At 44.6% G+C, this 15,267-nt stretch overlaps 2 protein-coding genes across 2 annotated transcripts in view; one reads left to right on the top strand and one right to left on the bottom strand.

Annotated features, from left to right (window-relative positions):
• LOC138582848 (general transcription factor II-I repeat domain-containing protein 2A-like) overlaps positions 1–15,267 on the bottom strand; it is a 343,390-nt gene that overhangs the window by 116,300 nt on the left and 211,823 nt on the right. The gene's annotated exons all lie outside the window — the stretch shown is intronic.
• The window catches only part of LOC138582849 (ketosamine-3-kinase-like), a 394,390-nt gene that overhangs the window by 284,143 nt on the left and 94,980 nt on the right, over positions 1–15,267 (top strand). The window lies entirely within an intron of this gene.

Raw genomic sequence — 15,267 nt, 5'->3', positions numbered from 1 at the left:
CCGAATGTGTTCTAGTGAAATGTTCCTTCCTCTCTAAATACCAGGTGTGTGTATACTCTGTGAGCTTAGTTCCAGGGATTCCCCCATGAAAGAGGCAGCCTTCGATTGCCTTTGATTGCAAAAAAGCATGTGGTTCACAAAGGTTACTTTTGTTTTCGAAGCACAACCACTAATTGGCTGCTCTTTCAACAGTCTATGACATAATCGCTCCCAGTGAACGAAACTGGTTGGATTGGTTCTAATTCCTGGATATGAGGAGAGCAGAGACGCAACGGTATTAAAGAATTGGAAAAAGGGTGTATGAGACAGAGCTGTAATGCTTCATTGTAAGAAATGTAGGGACAGTACCAAAGTAACTCTAAAAGAATTTGAGAGAAAAGAGTCTTTAATGAAAAGATGTACCATTTTGACAACTAGTACAAAGAAATTGAGTCTCATGAATTTAAGTCATATAGTTATTGTGAGCTTTATTTCCAAACCTTGTGCATCACACATCACTCACACCAGGAGACAGGAGTAGACTGGTTATTTAGGGAGTGAGGTGAGAGGGGTGCAGATAGAGAGAGGAACGAGGTGGAGAGGAGGGAGGTGCAGGTTATGCTTGGGTAGTGGAGAGAGGAAACGGTGAGGGGAGCTCATAAAAGGAGAGAGGGAAGGGCGAGAAGTGAGAGGAGAAGGAAAGAGGCAGAGAGAGAGAGCGACAAGGAAGATCATGGAAGGAGAAGAGTGGAGAGAGCGAGAGGTAGATATTGAGAGAGTGAGAAGGAGAGTGAGCAAGAGAGTGAGAAGGGAAGATACTGGAAGCGAAAACCTTCTTGACCTTGGGAAGTCCAAGAGACCAGAGATAACCTTTAGAAAGTCCCGGTGGGTGATCGATAGAAAAGGCCACAGCTTTTATGTTTCCCCATCAAGATTAGAAGTTAACTTGCTTTAGAGTACAACAGGGAGATACTGGGGTTTAGGGACTCCTGGGTTAGGTTGCAGGGAGCACACAGGGGGGTCTAGAGAGCCATGCCCCCCTTAGTATCAATTATCTCAGTCTGCCAAAACCAGTTCTTTAAAACTTTAATAAAACACCCTAAATCTACTATATTTTTCTGTGGATTTCTGAAGCCATCTGTGATGGTGTACATTTGTGTGCGTGTTTGTGTGTTTTTGCATGCATGTTTGTGTATATGTAAGAGCATGTGTTTGCAAGCGATTCAAGTGAGATTCAGTCTTTGTGGGGGTTGAGGGTGATTTGCATGTGATGTAATAAACAGAGGAGCCAGTGTGGGTCGTGAGGAGCCCCCGGGGAGGATATTGTGAACAGAGGTAACAGTGCATGGCTACTGTGGGAGTGTGGGTGAGTGGCACACACAGGACCATCTTAAGCATTTTTGGGGCCTTGAGCATGGACATCTTTGGGGCCCCCTCCACCAAACCAAAGAATTAAGTGATCAAGAATATCTGGTGGTACCCCCCCCCACTCTCTCCCCCACCGGGAGCATAACCCATAGGTAGATATGCACCTTGCAGCATTAAAAATAAGCATGTTTACTCCATTTAAGTCCCCTTATCCTCTTCAGTCTTGCTCTAATCAGAATGATAAACAAGTAGCATTTGAAGGCCAACATTAGCAATCTATGAAGAGGTTACTTCTCTTCTAGTATAGAAACAGGATACGTTTTATCAATATCATCCGGGAAGGTATGCAGCCTGTAGTATTAATGCAGGACTGTATGTAAAAGGTACATGTAACACAGAATAGGCAGATAACTCACATTAGCTGCCTCAGAGACTGCAAAAGAAATCACTCTGAAGGGCTGACAATTTTTAAAGGTTTAGGGACTGGCAATTCTGAGAGGTTAGGCAATATAAGATTAAATGATATGCCCAGGATCACACATTGCTTAAGGGGTAAAGCTGGGATGTGTGCCAACTCTGCAATTTCTGCATTTGAACACTTTCTTTTCCAGCTCTTAACACTGACTTGCAAAGTACATAAATTACATTTCCAGACCTGACAATTTTTAAAACCAAGATATTACAGAAGGGTGTTATGCAAAATGGGAATTATTTACCAATCAATGTGATTTAACAGATTTGATCTAGGCATGTCTTTTGTACTTTTAAGCTTGAAATACTTCCAAAACAATGGCTTGTGAAATTGTCATTTATAAACATGCAAAAAAACCTTTGACTTTTATACAAAAAACAAAATGTTTTTTGTGTCAAATGAGCAGACCTTAAAATATGCTTGCCCAGGGCCTACAACATCTGGTCCGCTCTCTCCTGTCTACCACACCTTCCACTCGAATGACCTTCAGAAGAAGAAAGATCAAGTAATGAGCTAAACGACGTCACCAGCATGCAAGAAGGATAATCTCACAGAAGACAGCACAGTAATGCAAGAGATATATGATTTGACCAGGATCACTGTATCATCTGCTGGTAAAGCCAGGACACAAGCATGAACACTTTGGTTCCACAGTCTTTTATTCACCTCTTGGATTAATAGTTTATGCTCATCTTTGGAGGGGATTGCCTAGCTTTTAGAAAGCCCCATCTGAACAAACCAATTTCTAGACCTTCACCATATGAATGGCATGTTAGTTTTTATAGCAACCCATATCTGGTGCAGGAACATTGCTGATAATAGCACCTCTTATGCTGCAAAACCAAGTACATATGCAGGTATGTTTATAAACTTCAGACATCGGAAAGCTTCAGCCAGCCTTGCTAGAGTGCTCTTCTAATCTTTCATATGAACGCATATCTCTGCAATGAGTGCTTAACACACTATGCTAACTTCTGAACCATTGTGGCACTCAATTTATCAATATGGATTTCAACTTTGGCTATTGCACATGATCAACATAATTCCCACAAGAATGAAAGAATGCCACAGAAGCTGTGCCATACGGAACGCACAAACTATGTATTCCACAGTGAACACAGAAAGCATTACATGATTAATTGAGCAAGGCAGAATGTACTTGTCAAAACAGAGTCAATGGCCCTCATTACGACCCTGGCGGATTTTTTCCGCCAGCGACGGACTTTCCGGCCATGGCGCAAAGTCCCTTTACGCCATGGCGGATGGCGGACTTACCGCCCCATTCCGAGGTCGGCGGGGCGGTAAGTCCCCATTGACCCATTTACCCTTCCCCATTCCCATTTCGGCCCCATAGGGCTCAATGGGAGTGGGGAAGGAGTTAATTACGCCACCGTAAAATACGGTGGCGTAATTAACACCAAGGTCCCAGAGCGCCATGGATTTTTCCGCCCGCAAAAAGCGGGCGGAAAAATGACCATGGCGCTCCAGGAACTCGTAGTTGGCGGTAAGGGGTCCGCGCAGCTAACGCTGGCGCAGACCCCTTAGCGCCAGGGTCGTAATGAGGCCCAATAGGTTTAGTACTTCAGCAGCATGCCATAAAATCTCCTGGCGTGTGCATTTTAAGTCTGGTAAACAATGGAATCTTACTTTAGATCAGGCAGCCTTGTGGGGGCCCCCTCCAAGGTGGGGGCCCTGGGCAAGTGCCCCTTTTGCCCTCCCATAAAGACTTCTCTGGGCACACACCAACATGGACAGGTGGCAAGACAATATCACTTGTATTATGGGCAACACCAACAGCAGTGTTCTTATGTGGGGATACTAGTTTATGTTGGCAGAGACTGCAGAGACATTTTCATACCGTGGCAGGGCAATATTACTGGCATTATTGTCAAAGCCAGTATGCGTATTCTTACATGGGGATACGGCCTATGTAGGCACACCCAGCATGGACACATTTTCATAGTCACATGGAAATATTACTGGCATTATGGGCAGAGAAGCCAGTGTGAGTGCCTTTATGTTGGACACTAACCTGTAGTGGCAGAACTGGCATAGATTTGTTTTCATACAATGACATGGAACATTAATGACATTAGAAGAAAAGTGTTCTTGCTTGGGCTCATGTGATATGGTGGCACAACTAGTGCCAGTGTGCCCCCCTCCTGTAACCACATTCAGACTTTTGTTTGACACCACACACACAATGAGAAAGGGAAAAACACTTTTCGCGATTACTTAATTAGTCGCAAAAGGGCTTATTTATTGAAATATGGCCCACAGTATTTCCCTATCCATCTTGTAAACGTTTTGTACATCTTCAGGGTGGAAATAATTTATGTTCACTAGGGCATCATACCTCTCCTGTACAATTATTTATAATGCAAAAAAGGGACATTAATTACCATGGATTAGACCTCGATAAAGTTGATCTTGAAGCTTCAATTCTGAAGGATCGAGCATTCCCTTTTGCAATGATGCTGGCAATCTTTCAGTGGTGCTTAGATTAGCCTGTCATCTAGGTAAGGGTATACATATATCCCCTCTGCATGAAAGAGTCACAACTGGAGGCAGGGCTTTGGTAAGTAAGATGTCAACTTGTTCATAATAAAAAGAGGGGATGGCAGGATGAGGTCCAACAAGGCCGAAACATGTTTGAGGATTCTTGTCGTGTCGTGCAGAAGGGATGTGACCTAGTATTTCGGGCTGGGCTGCCTCTTTTGGGGTGGGACCAAGTCTGATTTGCAGATGGTCTTTCCCCTTCTGTAATGGCTTGGCAGGCGAAGAACGATGGTCTGGAGGGTTGCCAGAGGTTAAGATTTATTCTAATTCTAAACCTTCCAGCCATCACCTCTTTGTTTTTGCCTTGTCAACCTGTACATCCTCTTGAGGCCGAGCACTGGTTTGACTACCCCTTAAACTCTCTTCACCAAAATCAGTGTGGAAAACTCCTTCCGCTTATTTGACTTCAGTATTTCCACAAAGGCTTTCTTTTGTAGAAGCATATGACAACAGGAAGGACTACCTTTTCATAGTTATCTTGGGTATGTGAGTCACCATCCTTTGTGTTATCATAGGAAGCTTTTGAAATTAGATACAAAATCTCCTGTGAACCTCTTCTTGAACTCACAAGATGTCCTGCCGTTTTGTTGAGAAGTGGTAGATACGGCCCGACCAGAAAATCCACTACAGTGTAGTTATGACTTTTCAGGAGCAAGTTTAGCTGGGGGTGGCCGGCTCCAGTAGATCTGCCATAATTGCAACAAACTGTTCTGCACTCTTGAAAAGAGTATGTAGTAGAGGGGAATTAAGCCGTCAGAGAGGAACTGTGAATTGTTGTTTTAAAACTATGCCTCTTCCTCTATAGCATAGTGCATTTGTATGATTTTTGAATCATTTATAAAAGAAGGTAATCAATTGAGGCCTAAACAAATTTGACCCAAGGAAGAAAGTCATTAAGGTTGCTTCCCTAGCTGCTTCTGACTTCCAGGTCCATAATCTAAGATTTTTACATGCTGCCAAAGATGACCTGCCCCAGAACCTGCTCCCCATATCATACTATACTGGTATCTGGTATGTATTGAACTTGCCATTATATTATCGCTCAGAGAGTTGTAATGTCAGCACTGACTTAGTTGGTGGTGTACATGGTCTGGATATAAAACAAGGGCGATTGAGCTGCACAAAACATGCAAAAAGCTCCTACACAGAAAATTTGATTAATGGCTGAAAATGTTATTTGCAGGGGGCTTATCAATCTTCTTACCTAGAAGATCCACCAGGGTGGCCTCATCTAGAGTATCATTTTTTGTATGTGTGGATCGCCCAGGTGGTCATCCTCTTTTATGTGCCATAGTTATTCCGTATGAAATCAGATAAAAGCTCAACTTCTTTATTGGCAGGCGTTGTTTTACAAGAGCAATGCTACTGTGCTGCTCATGTTGGGCATGGAACATGAATAGGGCCAGTGCAATGATACACATTTGGCATCCGGAAAATCCAGCCATCAGCCATATCTTCTATGTTCTCAATTATTAACTAGGGATTTCAATTGTTTCGGATGGAAACAATGGGATGTTCATGATTTCAGCGTTAATTCGGTCAGTTTCCCATGGATTGTGTGCTTGATTACTCATGCTCCAGTATGGACATATATCAGGGCAAACAGAAGGTCAAATGTCACCCAGGGGTCAGGATAGATCCAGATCCAATGAATGACACTCTGCCAGAGGCGTCGCTAGGGGGGGGCTAAGGGGGCTATAGCCCCGGGTCTTTTAGTTGTAGCCCCGGATAGAAGCTCAGGGGCTACAACCAAAAGGATATAGCTAGCCCCGAATCCCGCCAGTCCTGACATTAGCTTAGCCCCTGATCTTTTCCAGGCCTAGCAACACCCCTGCACTCTGCAGATAACTATTGTAGTCGGTTGACTTAGTATCTTTGTGGCACATTGACTGATTATGCACTGCACCCACACACGTCTTTCCAATCTTGACATGGATTGTCTGCTCGTCACTAAGGAGCATTAGGGGCAAGACCAATATAATAAAAAGTCATATCAAGCTGAGGGATTATTCAAACTGGCCTAGTTAAAAAGGCAAATCCAGAGCCTATTACAAGCCCCAGAAGGGGAGGTGGGCTTAAGACCAAAAGCAGAGAAAGTGGTTTTGACTAGCTTGGAGAGCAGATAGGAACATACTTCACGGCTTGTGTTGCTGGGAGACAAAGGAGTACCTGGCGGGAGACCTGGTAGGAGAAAGTACAGTGGAACAATGCTGTATCCTGACAAGACAAGCCAACAGCCAAGAAAGACCGTACGGAAAGAGGTGTGGGACCCTATGAATAGCAAAGACTGTGAGTGACTGTTTTCTGCCAAGGATGCAGCCTTGCACCAGGAGGGAGGAGTTGAAAGACATATGCCACAGGGGGATTCCAATGGACCAGAGCATGAAGTATACTCAGATCTTGACCTGTCCATTTGTGGAAGTAATACATTGGATTGTGAACTTTTATATGGTCTCCAGTCTTTCATTGATCTCTTGGCTGTGACACCCCCCCACATATGTCATAATACAAGAGTTTCATGCATCCCTCTCGTACAGTGAGGGGTGAGCTGAAATCCCTGCCCTTTACTTGCCACCATCCTCTGGTGAAAGGCTGGGCATTTGACAGGCAGGCCTGGCCAGACTTACCAAATCACTGGCCGAGTCTGCATCCGCTACTCATCCTTTTTGCCAAACCCTAATGATGGCATAGACTACATCCCCTGCACTCATGTGGACATCTGACCTTTGGTATGGCAAGGCTCAGCAGAGCAGCCCCCTTCTGCTGCTCTGGAATATATAGCAGAGCACAGCACTGGAATGTGTTCTCTGCTCCATTGCAATATGGAATGACTCAGCTCTTTCTACTTGTGCTAGGCGGATCTTAGGAAAGGTGGCTCCAGAAATGGATAGTGTCACACCTGTGCCAAGAAATGGTATAGTAGCTGCCAAAAAACTAACCCGCAAGTGAAGCAGAATCAGCCAAGGAAACATAAGGCCAACGGCGCAATTAGCCGCCCCTCGCACTCTCATTTTTATATAGTTCGATCCCCCCCTCAAGAGCCTTCAAGTAGACTTTGTCGTGAGGAAAAAGTGGGCAAAATGTCATCCTACAGCATTTTTTCAAAGAGACTTGTCATGATGCCCGCTCCCGGGGAGCCGGTTCAAGCCCTGCATCCCCGAAAGCGGACATCCAGTCCCCAAGGAAGGACCCAGCAACCCCATATAGGGGCCCTTTGGACAGTGTCCTGGCGCCTATGGCGCCAGGCTCATAAAAGACATCAGTCCTGGCGCCATAGGCGCCAGGCTCATTATGGGAGTGCTTGGGTGGACTTACCTGATGCAGACCATGCTGCAGGATGCTGGCCTCCTTGAGGCCTGAAAGGAACTACTTTACCTGTGGGACTAATTTACCATCCGGGCGTGGTCGGGGAAGGATACATACCTGATTGGAGGAAGGATACATACCTGGAACTTCTTCCAAGGCTATTTAAACCCCACCCGAACAGCCACACGTGCTTCGCGTTGTTCTGCATCTAGCAGCTGGACGCTCACCGTGTCTGCTCCTGCATCCTGACTTCTGCCACGCCTGCCAGCATCCTGGATCACCTGCAAAGGAAGAGAAGAAGAGAACAGAAGAAGGAAAAGTCCTTACCTGCTAAATCCGCATCCCGGAGACATCTCGCTGACAATCCTGAAAAGGAAGACTTTTATTTAAAAGCTCATCGCGTCGATCGCTGCAGCGCCGCATTCCACTCACCTTTACAGGGCGCCTCCATGTTCAGCGGCGATCATCTGGATTCGCTGTCACGCCCCAGCGCCTAGGGAGAAAAAGACAAGAACAAAAGGTGAGAGAGAGAAGGGAATAAGGAAAGCTAAATCTCCATGTTAAGACTTACCTGTTGATTCATTCCCTCTTCATTTCGGGTCCGCGCCGCATCCTGGCATTTCCGGACCCGGCCCCTAAGGGGAAAAAGAGACATCAGCGTTAATGAGCTAATGAAAAGACATTACCAAAAAAATGCTCATTAAAGACTTACCTGATTTCTACAAGGATTTCACCTCTCATCTCGCGTCGGTGCCTGTTCCCCGGCATTCTGTACCCCGGCCCCTATGGGGAAAAAGACACTAGCATTAGTACATGAATGCATGGACACAAGGGGAACCTCTTATCAAAAAACTTACCTGGAAGCCAAGCAAGTTTGGTTCTCACCAATCCGAAAATCCAGTGAAGTAACTGGATACCAACGCGCCCCTGCATCAGAATCAGGATGGAGAGCTCGTCCTTCCAGACCCTAAGAAGGATACTTCTGCGAGCCAGACAAGCCAGATTTGGGGGCCCGGTCCAGTCCTTCTTCCGAACCCTGCGCATCACCTTAGAAGAGGTCACAGCAGCGCGAACCAGGCCAGCGCCTCCGTGGGAGTCAGGTGAGCGTTACAGACTCTACGGTGCACAAAGGGAATCGTCTGTGAAGGCAGTCAATCAGAAATCCCTGAGCAGTCCCCAGAAAAGAGTAATCTCACAACCCCCCAAGAACGAGCAGGGGGTGGTACTAAAGGTGTCAAGCAGGGCAGTGCAATCCATACAAAGGCCTTCACTAGACCCCAATCCAACGGGAAAGGATCAGGCGAGGTCGACAGACGTTGAGGAAAATGACAAGTCGACCGACCTAATGAACATGAGTCTATATACGATAGAAGACTCGGAATCGGAATTGCCTCCAGCACCTCAAACAAAAAGAAAAGCTGTAGCTCTGACGGAGGACAGTCCTATTCAGGAACCTAAAAAGAAAGTAAGCATCTGTGACTCGGCATTGCCACCTTGCCGGACAATCGCCACAAAACGCAAAATCATACATGGCGATTACTCTCCCGGGGTGCGTTCGGAACCCAGAGTCACGATTCTTGAGCACCCTCGCCATGAAATGCGTGACAATCCTTTGGAGAACAGATGTGGACGAGAAAGGATAAACCACAGACCCACACTAAAAGAACAACTGGTGAAAAACAAAAAGCCTCCAAATAACTATCATAAGAACATTGGAATGCGGCGCGATCAAAGTGTTGGATATGAAAGACAAAACTCTAATTGGAAAACACAGCCATTATCACACCAAAAATATAAGGAAGATGAAAGCACAAACGTCCCTAGAAAAAAAAGTGAGAGCGACAAGAGAATACAAGATACAAAAACATTCAAGTTGGAAGGATTATCAAATAAGAAGGACAACTTGATTCTAAATCGTCGTACGATAATGAAACTGTGCGACCACATCCCTAGTCTGAGACGTTTACACTCTGATGACATAAAGATCATACAACCTGCACATGAAGGGCGCAAAGGCTCTTTGTACCTTCATTTTGATGTGCCGAAAGTAAAGCATTTACTGATAAAGTCAATAGAGAACTTTAGAACACTGGGCTAGGAGCTTACTGAAATTGATCCTGATGGGTGGAAAAAACACTACCAAAAGGAAGAGCACCGCAACTACTACAGGAGGTTCCACACAAGATCCTTTTCCCCAAGGCCAATAAGGAAGCTCTCAAGATCCCCTAGCCTGGGGTACTTGCCAGAAGCAAGAGCACTTGAGCTGATCAAAGACATGTACATCTGTCTAGAAAAAGTTTGGAGAAAAGAAACATGACACGTGATCAATTAAAATTTGAGAAGAAAAGATCCAGAAAACACTCAACTGATGACGAGGGATTGGAGAGATATAATAGTGATAGGGAGAGATATCCAAAAGGACCGCTCCCCCCACTAAAGATTACCTGCAATCATGACGCATCAGAAGGGAAAAAGTCGACTCAGAACATCTTAGCAAATAAACTACAAGGAAAAAATCCTGAAAATCACCCAAAAAATTGTACTTGGATTTCAAGGGTCCAATCCGATCGGAAATGTACTTAGCAATCAAATAAATGCAGTTTTGGAACTTCGGTGTTGCGAAGCAAAATCATGACTTTCGCGACAGACGAAGTGATAATCAGGATGGGCTCTTGGAACACCCGAGGTTTTGGCCAACTTATAACTCAAACAGACGTCAATTTGGGAGAGTTTGACATATTTTGTCTACAAGAGACATGGCTGACTTCAGCACTGAGTCTCGGTGGATCCGAATTGGCATTTTCACCTGCCATGAAAGGTCTTAAAGGTTGCCCCTCAGCGGGCCTTCTTACAGCTATTAGATCAGGGAGTGGACTACATCTGGAGAGCATCCTATTGACAACAGTGTTAATACAGGCCTTCTTGATCTCCTGGCAGACCCTTGAAAAGCCAAAAGAGTCAGCAAAAGTGGAGAAGATTCTTTTGATAAACACATATTGGAATCCGGCAGCAATCACCACAGAGAATTACATAAAATCCATGGAAAATTTACTTGAAGATGCAAACAACTCCTATAAAATTGATTATACAATATTCACAGGAGACCTGAATGCCGTCTGTATTGAAGAGAGGGCGGGGAACAGCCCCTTTGAAACTGCATTCCATCGCATATAAGAGGAAGGAAATGGAACCAAATGATGGATTCAAATGATCTGCATAATCTGCACAGAATAAGAGACAGATCAAGATCATTAATCCTGACATGGGAGCGAAACGACATGGGACTGACAATTGATCATACCTATGTTTCACGGGAGCTTCTTGTTGTATAAATGACAAGTTATGTAGTGTATCTGACAAGAGGAAAAGACTATGGCTGGAGGAGGTATGCTCATTCCAGAATGAGCATGTGAGGTAAACTCATTCTGGAATGCAGAGTTCCTTATCTTGTTATTGCTCAAGCTTTGATAGTTAAGCATTGGTTTTTGGATGTGTTGGGGGTCTTTATCAGATGTCTTTCATTCATTTAATAAAGCCTTTGTGAAACTTACTTGTCGTGGTTCCTGGCTTAACAATGGCGACGAGGATGGGATGCTCGAAGTAAGCCTTACCCCTCGTGGACAAGTCTGCAGCAACAAGACCCCCAACACAGCAGGCCGGGAGAGGACGGGATTCTCTGGAGAAACTGTCCCATAAAATGTCGTGACTCCCGAGTAGCAGTTGCGGCGTGTGCCCAGGAGATCCTGCACAATACGCCAACTCCAGATCAATTGGATTGATTACGGAAGTTCGCCGCCAGAAACGTTACTTTCATCGTTTCGCTGATGTGGCGGAGTGTGCAACGTTACGGGTTTCTCCTCCTGCCCTCAATCGGAAGGATTCCCCGAAGTGGCACCCAATCGGATACCGCTGAGTCTTCCAGTGCTCAGGAGACGGAGCCCTTTCTTTTCGGGGGCGTTGCGCAGGACGCGATTGCCGGTCATCACGTGATTTCCCACATGCGTCCGTAATCAGGAAATATTTGCTGATACCGTAAGTTAGGCAAGCTAGTGCGGTGGTGTGCTGCGGACCGAGTCATTTCACATTTCTTTGCTTTTCAAAGTTGGATTGCGCCCGAGTCTGGGTGTGCACAAGAACCGCCTAGGGCCCATTGGGAAGGCGGCACCGCTGACCACAGGTGAGAGCAAACAGAGCAGTCTGTGCGGGCTGTATTCATGACATTGTGAATTGGAATCCCGCTCCGCGCATGATCCATGGTCTGAAAGTGTTGAACTGCATTATCTCTTAAGTGACTGGGAGGAGAGCATAATGTACTGCAACTTTTGTTCGCCGAGTAAAGGGAACGTTTAAGTTTTGCAAGTCGCTCTGACCTTTGCACATTCATTTTTTTTCTTTCTCTCTTTCTTTTCTTCGCATAAACTACTTTGAGTGAACTATCAAAGGTGTGCTTACGTTATCAACAGCAGGTATGGCATTGTCTGGAGTTCTTGGCCCACAAATGTTTATGCCCGCACCAGGCCCACCCAGAATTAAGTGGGCACCCTGGAAAAGAGGATTTTTACATTATGTGAAAACCACGTGTGGAAATGGGATGTCGGTTGAACGCAAAGTGGCTATGTTAATGCACTTCCTGGGCTATGAGGGCCAGAGAATTTTTGACACTCTACCTGATGTTGCTAAACTGGATTTGGAAGGGGGTGGGAATGATTTCGATGGAGCGTTGGTCAAATTAGATAAGCATTTTGAATCTAAAACAAGCACAGTGTTAGAATGATACCATTTTGGTATGAGGTTCCAACATGATGGAGAGTCTGTAGAAGACTATGTTACAGCTTTAAGACTCTTGTCTTTAAATTGTAAATTTGGCTCTGGTTTGGATGAACACATAAGGGATCAATTTATGCTTCACTGTTCTAATGATAGAATTCGCGAGGAGATCTGGTTAAAAGATGATCCAAATTTCGAAGAAGTTATAACTATTGCGAAAAAGTTTGAGCATACCTTGCAGTGTGTTGCTAAATTATCCACAAAAGAGAATAAGATACCTCCAACCACTGAAGTTTTGAAGGTTGGAGACAAAAGAAAGGATAATGCAAGAGAGAAAAAGAAACAAAAGGTTAAGTCCACCAAACGCTATGAGTCCAATCAGAATAAAAGTGGGGGTGGTGAGCTGGCAAATAAACGCCTCCAAAAAGATAGCATACAAGGGAATTTGAAAAGGGATGATAGACTGTGCTTCCGATGTGGCAGTGCACGTCATTTGTCAACATCTCCTATTTGTCCTGGAAGACGTGCTAATTGTAGTATATGTAAGAAGTGGGGGCATTTCAAGAATTGTTGCAAGAATTATCGAATTGGTGGAGGAAAAGGGACTTTATTGGTTGATGAGTGTGATGTTGGGTCGTCAGAGGAAGGAGAGATGTCAGAAAATGAAATTGTTACAGTACACATGGTACGTTGCACTGGGTCTGATGAATGCGAACACCCTTCTGCCTGTGTAGAAGTGAATGGACATCAAGTAGAAATGCTAGCAGACTCATGCTCGAAGATCACATTGATGTCCAGAGTGGTGTTTGAGAATGGGATAGGTGGTTGTATGTAACACTTGTCTCCCACTTGTCTCCCTGTGACAAGAACCCTGGCTGTTACAATGGAGACAAGATAGACATTCTGGGATGTTGTAATGCTGAATTCAAGTTTAAAGGCAGAGTGACATATGGGAAAATATATGTTACTAAAAAGGGAGAAACTTTGCTTGGGTGGAGGGAGCAGAGGGGGGTATGTATTAAGTTGGATCCTAATAGTGAGGAACAAGTACTCAATGTGGCCAATATACCGGGGTTAAATAGAAATACCTCTAAAGGTCATGAGATGATTGTGAATTATCCAGAGGTTTTCAACAACAGTGTAGGATGTCTTAACGGGATGGTGCACAAAATTGTGGTAAAAGAGGGAAGTAGGCCAGTTGCAGCTAAACTCAGACCATTACTGTTGTCAATGCGGAAGGCTGTGCGTGAGGAGTTAGTGAAGCTAGAAAAAGAAGGCATCATTGAGCCTGCCAAAGCAGTGGAGTGGATTTCTCCAGTGGTGGCGGTGAAGAAAAGTAATGGGGATTTGAGAGTATGTATTCACTTAAGGGAGCTCAATCGGTGTGTTGTGGCTGATCGCCACCCACTTCCAAATATGGGAGAACTTTTGAGTCAAATTGGAAATGCAAAATTCTTTGCAAAACTAGATATGGCAAGTGCTTACCATCACATCAGTTTGGATGTTGAATCTCGCAAACTAACAGCATTTATTACGTATGAGGGAATGTACCAATTTCGGCACATGCCTTTCGGATTGATATCAGCATCCTCTGTGTTTCAAAAAGTTATGGACAAGTTGTTAAGAGATGTGAGTAGAGTATGGTGTTTCCAAGACGATGTCCTCATATGTGGAAAGGATGAGGAAGAATTGAAAGAAAGGGTTGATGTAGTCCTGGGAATTTTCAAGGCAAGAGGTATAACGTTGTGAGGAGAAAAGTGTGTTTTTATGACTCGGGTTGTGGAATATCTGGGTCATGAGATATCAGAGCAAGGACTTAAACCAAAAAGGGATTTGGTGGATTCCATTATGAATACCCAACCACCAAAGAATAAAGCAGAATTAAGGTAATTTCTGGGTACTATTGAATTTTGCCATCGGTTTGTTGCGAACTATGCAGATTGTTAAACTAGTTTAAGGACGTTGTTAAGAAAGGGTGTGGAATTTGACTGGAACAGGGAGTGTGAGAGAGAATTCGAAGAAATTAAAAGGAAGATTGATATGGCGAAACCTTTGGTGATGTATGACACAAGGAAGAGGACTATTCTTTCTGTTGACGCCAGCGATACAGGCATAGGAGTTGTGATGTTACAGCCCGATGTTGATGGTACAGAGATGGTCGTAATGCACGCCTCCCGCATGTTGAAAGGTGCGGAACTTAATTATTCCGTTCTGGAAAAAGAAGCTTTGGCGTGCCATTGGGGCATAGAGAAATTAAAGAACTTTGTGTGGGGTCAGGATTTTACATTAAGAACTGATCATAAGCTGCTTAAATCGATATTTGAGAGTAAAGGCCTTGACAAAGTCTCAAGGAGAGTTGCCTGTTGGGTAACAAGATTACAATGCCACATATTTACTATAGAAGGGGTTTCTGACAAAGAGAATGTGCAGGCTGATCATGCTTCTATGGTAAAAATAGAAAACTGCAAAAGTGAGGGAGGTAACAAAGTGTGTGGCAAGAGTGATATGGTTTTTGCTACAGTGGAAGGTGTTATACAAAGGCAAGAATGGATTCGAGTGTTGGTATCTGACGAAATGTGGAAACGTATCGTAACCTTTGTAAAGGAGGAATGGCCTGAGAAGAGACTACTGTCTGGTGAGGAAAGATCACTATGGGAAGTGAGGATTGAACTGTCAGTGAAGGATGGGTTATTGTATCGGTGGGACAAACTGGTAGTTCCCGGATGTCTGAGGGAAAGGTTGATAAGATCTGCACATCAAGGACATATAGGTGTGTGCAAGACCAAACAAGTAATAAAAGCAGACTACTGGTGGCC

This window comes from Ambystoma mexicanum, chromosome 3q (assembly GCF_040938575.1).
Source record: "Ambystoma mexicanum isolate Mex_15411 chromosome 3q, UKY_AmexF1_1, whole genome shotgun sequence".
In the NCBI taxonomy this organism is placed as follows: Eukaryota; Metazoa; Chordata; class Amphibia; order Caudata; family Ambystomatidae; genus Ambystoma; species Ambystoma mexicanum.
Note: the sequence above shows the minus strand (reverse complement) of the source record. Positions and strands in the feature narration are given on the sequence as shown.